The sequence below is a fragment of the Myotis brandtii genome, unplaced genomic scaffold, assembly GCF_000412655.1.
Source record: "Myotis brandtii unplaced genomic scaffold, ASM41265v1 scaffold179, whole genome shotgun sequence".
Lineage (NCBI taxonomy): Eukaryota > Metazoa > Chordata > Mammalia > Chiroptera > Vespertilionidae > Myotis > Myotis brandtii.
Window position 1 is genome coordinate 5,030,979 of NW_005356635.1, and position 8,859 is coordinate 5,039,837.

Consider the following 8,859-nt stretch of genomic DNA (forward strand, 5'->3'; position numbering starts at 1 on the left):
TGGAGAAAGATAAATATCACATGATTTCATTCATTTGTGAACTATAATGAACAACATAAACTGATGAACAAAAATAGATCCAGAAACATGGAAGCATGGAACAGACTGTTAAACCTCAGAGGCAGAAGAAGGAGAGGGGCAGAAGAGATCAACCAAAGAATTTGTATGCATGCATATACTAGTAAGCATAACCAATGGACACAGACAGTAGGGGGGTGAGGGCATGTACTGGGGGGTGAGATCGCCTGGAGAGAGGTCAATGGGGAAAAAGGAGACATGTAATAATTTAAACAATAAAGAATTTAAATTTGAAAAAAAAAGAGTGACTAATGGTAGTGGTGACTCTGCCCTGCTAGCCTCACAGCTCAGTGGTGGGATCAGTGAGGCTGTGAAAGGGGAAGGACTCTGTGAACCCTACCCAGGGCTTTGTAACCCTGCAGCCAGGCAGCACTTAATGAAGCCCAGCAATGTGCTGGGTCATATTGAGGGTCCCAAGCAGATCATTTCACCACAACTGCAGGGAGACCTGGAAGGTGCTGTTTTCTACATATTCCTGTGTAAAATGCTAAATAGGTCTTGTTAGAATTTCCCCCCTCCAATCTATTGCTATGAAAATTTTCAATCATAATTAAAACTTAAAAGAAATTTACAGTGAGTACACATATATCCACCACCTAGATTCCACAATTAACACCTTACTATATTTGCTTTATCACACATCTCTTCATTTTTTTCAGAACTGGGTTGGTCTTGCATGCCACTTATTAAGATAATTTATCTAGCAATCAACATGTACAAAACAGAAAGCCAAAGTAGGCTTTTTTGTCATCCCACTTTGGCCTATAATGTCTAAAGAACCTCAACTGCCAACCCCCCTCATCCCTTTTTAAAAAACCATACAGAAGAGATACATATTCAGTAAAACCAGTAATATCTTAACGGTCCATGTTGCCCAATATTTAGATTTTTATATTTGGGACGAACACAAGGGAAGGAAACATGAGAATTTTGTTTGTTTTTGTTTTAAACATCATTGACAAGAACAAAGAGGGAAGAAGATGTATTTTTATAATCAAAGGAAAAGAAAAGACTTGCCTATTATTATAAATCTTGAAATACCACCCCCCTAAAAAAAACTACAAAAAGATTCCAACAACCCCTGATATTGGAATAAAAATATCCCTGCGTGCGCTGCAGCTGAGATACTGAATGAGGAAAAAGATTCAACCTTACAACCAAGTAAAGGTTTGTCTCCCTGAGGGGCCAATGGTTTTTTATCAGAGAAAGAGAGGGTTATGAACACCATAATCCTAAACAGAAACTTTTGGGGAGATGGCAATAAACACCTCACAGAAATATTGAGCTGTGTCCCAAACTTAGTTTTCCACTATCCTTTCACTGTGCTCGCCACAGCTGTTTACCTCTGTACTCATATTTACTAAAAAAAAAATCTGTTTTAAACTGACTTGATTTTTATCTAAATATATATTTTTAGAAGAAACCTTATATCATTCCCATAAGTGGAAAACCAATATTATTTTTCATAAATGAAAAGTAACTTGAAAAATAAGTGGCATGAAAACCAAACAATGTTATTAACTTCCAGCTCAAGCCTGATGTTTAACAATAACTCCGAGTTATTAGAGTGTTATTACAACTTTCAGGTAAAAACTTTCTTCCTGATTTAGTCAGAGGGATTGAAGGATAATTCAAAAGAGAACAAATTTCTCACCATGTGATTCAGTGTTCTTGTACCATTTTGTGTACCACTGTGGTACACATCCCATTCTGGGATAGAGTTTAACAGCACAATACACTGTCTTGGCAATATCTTCTGTGACCCTCCAGATCCTATTTTTCTTTGGAGTGGAGTGAGGGCCATCAGACTCCTGGTCTCCCCAATGATCAGAGTGCCTTTTCTTACAACTGTCCATTATACAACAAGCCTAACAATTCAGGGCAGAGTTATCTTATAGTTTCACCCTCATTCTTTACTCCCTGAACATCCTTTATGCTTCCCCCAATTGTTTCTCCCATCTCCTCAATCTCCACTTTTCTTTGACCCATTCTCTGTCCTGGGGATTACCACCTGAAGACTGACTTGGATTCAGCTAAAAAGAAGCAAAAGAAGAAAATGCAAGCACAGGAGAGTGGACTGGATGTTTCTCACCTCACTTCCTTCTTGCTTGGTGAAGTGATTCCGGCTATATCCTTGCTTCCCCATAACTGTGGCACCTGCCCAGAGCCCTATCCCCATGTTTCTAGCTTTTACTAGCTTATAGCAACACTATTCCCCTATTTTGCTCCTTCAGGCCTAGAGGTGATAATAATGTTCTCTGGATGATAAATTAACAACAATTTAATATTTTTTTGTTGATTCCCTAGTCCTATTGACACTCCCATAATAACTTCTTATTAAAATATCTTCACTTAAACCATTTAAGTTGAGGAAATTTTTGTTTTCTGCCATATTCTAAGTCAGTGGTTCTCAACCTTCTGGCCCTTTAAATACAGTTCCTCATGTGACCCAACCATAAAATTATTTTCGTTGCTACTTCATAACTGTAATGTTGCTACTGTTATGAATTGTAATGTAAATATCTGATATGCAGGATGGTCTTAGGCGACCCCTGTGAAAGGGTCGTTCGACTGCCAAAAGGGTTGCGACCCACAGGTTGAGAACTGCTGTTCTAAGTGAAACAGATGGAAACTTACTTTTCACTGCGTATACTTGTACATGTGTGTCCATGTGCTTGTGCTACCGATTTAAAAATATAAAAATAAATGTATTAATTAAAGAAATAACTATGACACATCAAAAAATGTGGAATTCAGCCAAAGCAGTGCCTGAAGGGGAATTTTTAACTTTAAAAGAAGAAAGTTTGAAAATTAACCGTCTAAGCTTCCATCCCAAAAAGCTAGAAAAAGAAAAACAAATGAAGGGGGGGAAAAAAAGAAATACAGACAAGAGCAAAATTATTGAAATAGATGTAGCAATAAAACAGAAATAATATCAGAAATTGATTTGTTGAAAATATCAATAAAATCTTTCTCCAAGCATAGGATTAAGTAGAGAAAAATACAAATTACCAATGTCAGGAAGAAAAAAAAAGAGACATAACTGCAGATATTAAATATTTAAAATTTTTTAAAGAGGGTAATATAACAACTTTATGCTAGAAAAATTTACAAAATAGTTAAAATGAGCAAATTCATTGAGAAACACATTATTTAAACTGGCACAAAAGAAATAGAAAAAATTAAATAGTCCTATATTGATTATTGATTGAAGAAGTAGAATCTGTAATTAATAACCTCCTTCTCCCCAATTCCCCCTAACCATAAGTAAAATCCTGCAGGCCCAGATGGCTTTGTTGGTAAATTTTCTCTGAACATTCAAGGAAGAATGAATATACTTCTAGAGAGGAAAGGAGAAACCATTCTAAACTAGTTTTATAAGGCCAGCACAACCCTGATACCAAAGACTGCCAAGAGTATTATAAGAAAGAAATGGTATAGGCCATTATATCTGAGAGTATAGATATTAAAATCCCAAACAAAAAAATATTTAGCAAACTAGATCCAGTGACAAATGATAAATATTATATATTATGATCAAGTGAAGTTTTATAAAGTTATAAAATTAGTTTAATACCCAATAATCAATGGAATTCACCAATTTATAAAGTACAAGAATCATCAGATCAACTTAGTACATGCAAAAAAAAAGCATTTGACAAAATTTCACAATCATTCATGAAAAAATCTGTTAGCACACTAGGGTTAGAAAGGAGCTTTCTTATTCTTGTAAAATATCTACAGCTAACATTAAATAAATGGTAAAATACTGAACTCCTTACCCCTTAGGCCAGAAATAGGACAAGGATGTCCACTATCACCACTTCTATTAAACATTATGTTGGAGGATCTAGCAAGTACATTAGGCAAGAAAATAATTAAAAGAGATAAAAACTGGAAATGAAGATGTGACATTTGTTATTCACAGATTATATAATTCTACATAGAATTATTTAGCAATCTTGCTCTTAGATTAGGCCATTAAAATATTGTTAAATCATCAATTCTCCCCAAATTGATCTACAGATTCAGTGCAATCCAATCAAAATTCCAGTTAAGTTTTTGTGTAGAAGTTTATAATATTTTTATGGAAATACAGATGGCCTAGTTCAGCCAAGACAATCTTGAAGAAAAAGCACAAAAGTTGAAGGGCTTGCACTAGCAAATTTCAAGATTTACTGTAAAGCTGTAGGGATTCAGAAAGTATAATATTGGCTTGAGGATAGATGAATAAATCAACAAAATAAACTATATAATCCAGAAATATACCCACATATAGACAGTTACTTGATGTGCAATAAAACACAATAGCAAAAGGACAATCTTTTTAAAAATGGTGTTATAGAAATTGTATATCCATATGGAAAAAAATGAAGATTGCCTTTTACTTCACATCAAACATAAATTATTAATTTGATAGTAGACCTATATGTGAAGGTGAACTAATAAAGCTTCTAGCAGAAACATAGGAGAATATTTTCATGAACTTGGATTAAGGAAAGATTTACTAAACAAGACAAAAATTACAAACCATAAGTAATTAGTAAATTGGGCATAGATAACATTAAGAATTTCTGTTCATCAAAAGCAAGCCATAACCTAGGAAAAAATATCTGCTATGCACATATCCAACAAAAGACTTGTCTCCAAATATATAAAGAACTCCTATACATCAATAAGAAAAATGCAAACACCTAAATAAAAATGGGCAAAATAATTGAACAGACACCTCACAAAGAAGTCTATCCTAATAGCTAATAATGAAAAGGTGATCAACAGTATTATTCCTTGGGCAAATGCAAATTAGACCACAATGAGATAACCAGTTAGAATGGGTGGCTAAATTCAATTTCTGATGATAAAAATTATTTCTGATTAGGATGTGAAGTAGCTGGAATTCTCATACATTGCTGGTGGGAGTACAAATTTCTATAACTCCTAGAAAGCTATTTCACACTTTATACTAAAGCTAAAAATATAATGATTGCATATTAGGAATATGCCCACTCTAGGTATATATCCTAGAAGAATGAAGCCTGAGCCTGCAAGAAGACATGCACAAGAATGTTCATAGGAGCTTTTTTTTTTTTTCATAATAACCCCAAATTGGGAACAACACAAATATCCATTAACAAAATAATAGGAAAATAAATTCTGGCCTATTCATACAATAGAATACTAAATAGTAATTTTAAAAAGACACAGAGCAACATAACTGAATCTCACAAATATTAGCTGAGCAAAAGAATACAGACACACAAAATATATACACTGTATATGATTCCATTTATGTGAAATTCAAGAAGAGGAAATGGTGTACTTCATTTTATAGCCATTAATCTCAAATGGACACAAAAGTTGCACTTGTATGGTACATAAAGATAAAAATAATCCTATATAATAAAGATGTAATATGCAAATGGTTGTTACGCTGTGAAGCATAACGACCGACCGGCGCACGGATTTGTGGGCAGGGCTACTAGTCTTTAAATCAGTGGTTCTCGCCCTAACTGGTTTGGCTCAGTGGATAGAGCGTCGGCCTGCAGACTCAAAGGTCCCAGGTTCGATTCCGGTCAAGGGCATGTACCTTGGTTGCAGGCACATTCCCACTGGGAAGTGTGCAGGAGGCAGCTGATCGATGTTTCTCTCTCATCGATGTTTCTGGCTCTCTATCCCTCTCCCTTCCTCTCTGTAAAAAACCAATAAAATATATTTAAAAAAAATAAAAAAATAAATAAATCAGTGGTTCTCAACCTTCCTAATGCCGCGATCCTTTAATACAGTTCCTCATGTTGTGGTGACCCCCCAACCATAAAATTATTTTCGTTGCTACTTCATAACTGTAATTTTGCTACTGTTATGAATCATAATGTAAATATCTGATATGCAGGATGTATTTAGGCGACCCCTGTGAAAGAGTCGCGACCCACAAGTTGAGAACCGCTGCTTAAATAAATGGACATGATCAAAGGAATCAGTTCTACCAACTACCTGAACTATAAAGCCCTATAATCTAATCACTACCTAACGGGGGAGGCTGAGTAGGAGCGTGATGTTCTTAGAAATTCATAAAAAGCCCTCAGCACTCAGCAAACATTACATATCAGATCTCTGTGGTGGGATAATATTGTAAGGTAGTAACCACTGGGGCCCGAGCCGGCCCCAGGATTTTCCCATGGTCCTTCCTCCCACTCAAGCTCAGTGTACTTTGCCTCCGGCAGGAGTGACACAGCCAGAGCAAAAGGAGCCTTTATAGTTCTGAAAGCCTCACCCACAGGGAGACCAGAAAGAGCACAGGGCACAGGACAAAGGATTCCAAAGAATACGTACTGACTCCGAGCCAGTTTTTCCCACCCTCAAAACCAGCTTTACACAATTCCTGGGAGTGACAGGAGCAGAGGACTGGGGGGCGGAAAGTGGGTGGTATAAAGCTGGGCCTGAAGAGGCACCCTGCACCTGCCTTACTGGGCTGTGTCCTGGGAGTAGAGGTCGGGAGGTGATAGAGACTGCAGATAGGTTTGAGGGGTCCAAGGGCAAAGGTGTCTATTCTTACTTTCCAGTTGGAAAGTAATGAGCTTCCCCAATGTATCCTGCACTGAGCGGGAAGCGGAGCAATGACTGAAAATGGTTAAGTGGGCTGTCTGGGCTGATGGGCCGCAGCAGCCTCATAGAATTCCCACACACTTCCAAGCAGAGAAGGGAAAGGCACCAAAAAGAGGCCCAAGAGTGGCCAGAGGGAAGCAAAAGAGTGCACTTGGGAAGGCCCCACACTCAGAGTGGGACCGAGAACCAGCACACCTGAACCCCACGGAGGAAAGAAAGTGCCGTGGGTCTAAGCAGCCTACTGCATTGTTACCAAGAACCCAGCTGTCCCTTCCCAAAGCCTCCTGGAACTGAGACTCAACCTCGGAGAGAAGGGCGACCCTGAATTAACTGAAGTTTCTGCCACCAAACAGGATGAGCACTAACATGAATACAGTTAAAGAAATACAAAGAAAGTTGCGTTTCTTGCATAAGTGGATATGTCCTGAAGTCTGTATACCTCATGCTTCGCTAGAGGCAAGCTTTTGATTTTGGTGTATTCTAACTCTCTGCCTATCTGACTCTCATAAGCAGCACAACAAAATTAGCTGGAAACTCTGGGTTTCTCTGTGCAAAATCCCACTCTAAGACACTGTAAAGCAGAGAAGAATGGATGAGGGGGTCTTGCTCATGTTTAGGATATGTGGAGACAAAAATGCACCAACATAAGAATTCCCAGATTTCCTCACCTAAGCTCATTAAAGGGGATCTGCTTTCCCTGGTCAGCATTAATCATGGAGTGCCTACCTTGAGAGATCTGCCTTTGCCAGAGAGGGTCTCCAGAGGCTTTCTGCAGCAGAATTGAGAGGCAAAGGTAAGGGAGAGGAAGACAGGATCTCATTGGAGTCCTGGGGAAGGACTTTGGTGTGTAGGGGAGTGGGTGGGGGCATTAGCAGGTGTGCAAGGTATGAAGCAAGTGGATGGAGAGAAAAAGGCAGCTTTACAAATTATTGTTACAGTCTAGTTATAGCCTTTACTATGTTTAAATAGTAAAAACTGCAGATATTTTTAAAACTTTGAGATTGGGATTGTACCACTGTTGGATCACAATGATATAGCAGCCAGAGTTCTTAATAGTAAGCAATAGCAAGCCATCACTCTGGTGACTTAAGCTGAAATGACATTCATTAAAAGGGTTTTGGGGAGAGAGAGGAAGATGGCTGCCGACGGGAAGGCAGACTGCAAGATAGTGTGTGAGTGAGAGAACGAAAGGAGAGTGTGTGGACATACCGGGAGTGTATATTTGTGGGTAAGGGACAGCTATACTCCAAGGGACTGTTGGGGACTGCCGGACCGGGATCCCCTGACCGGGCAGCCTCCACTGCTGCTGAAATCTCACCTGGAGCAGCCGGCTCTGCCGCTAAGGCTGCGCCATCTTGAAGGGGGGAGTGGCTGTTATCAGAAAACTATACAGCCTGGGTCTTTACAACCACAACACCCAGGGACCAGCTGCGAACCCAGAAACACCGGATCTCAAGCAGTGTGAATATGCAGACTCCGATGAGCTCTGCACCTTCACGGAAAGGTCAGATTTCGCCTAGGGAAAGGTGAGGTCTGCGATCCAGGCAGGAGAGAAAAATGTGCAAACAGGGATCTAGAGGTTCGGGGGAAGTCTGCGCCCCACAAAATCCACGGCCCTTGGGGCTAGCGTGATCCGCGAATGTGGAAGGGGATCCGCAGGGCTGCTGGCAGAAGGGAACTCTAAAAATCAGCCCATAGCTGGACTGGGCGCAAAAAGGCACCCTGAAATTTTACCAGTGTGCAGGCTGCTTAGTGCCAGGGGAAAAAAAGACTGAACAGAGACTTTCACAGAGTTGCGTGCAGTGCCAGAGGGTAAAAGTCACGAGTTCATGCACTTACTCTGTTTTTATTTTCCTCTTTAAATCCTTGCTTTTGATTACTAAACCTAATACATAGGATCACCCAATTGGGGACACTCATAGAGACTGCAGGGGAAAGTTGTTTCTGTGGAACCTGGGGTTCAGAGCGGGGAGAACCAGCTCTGGGGCAGTCCATTCTCCCAAACCAATATTAAGTGCGACAGGGAAAACAAAATCTAAATACTGGCTAGAGTGGACTTATAGCCCCGGTGAAAATCAGTGTGGCTTACAACACAGAGGAGCAGTGGAACGCAGGGAACTTGAATACTGTCCTGAGTACCTACAGGAAACAGGCGTGCCGCCAAGAACAGTAGAGGAA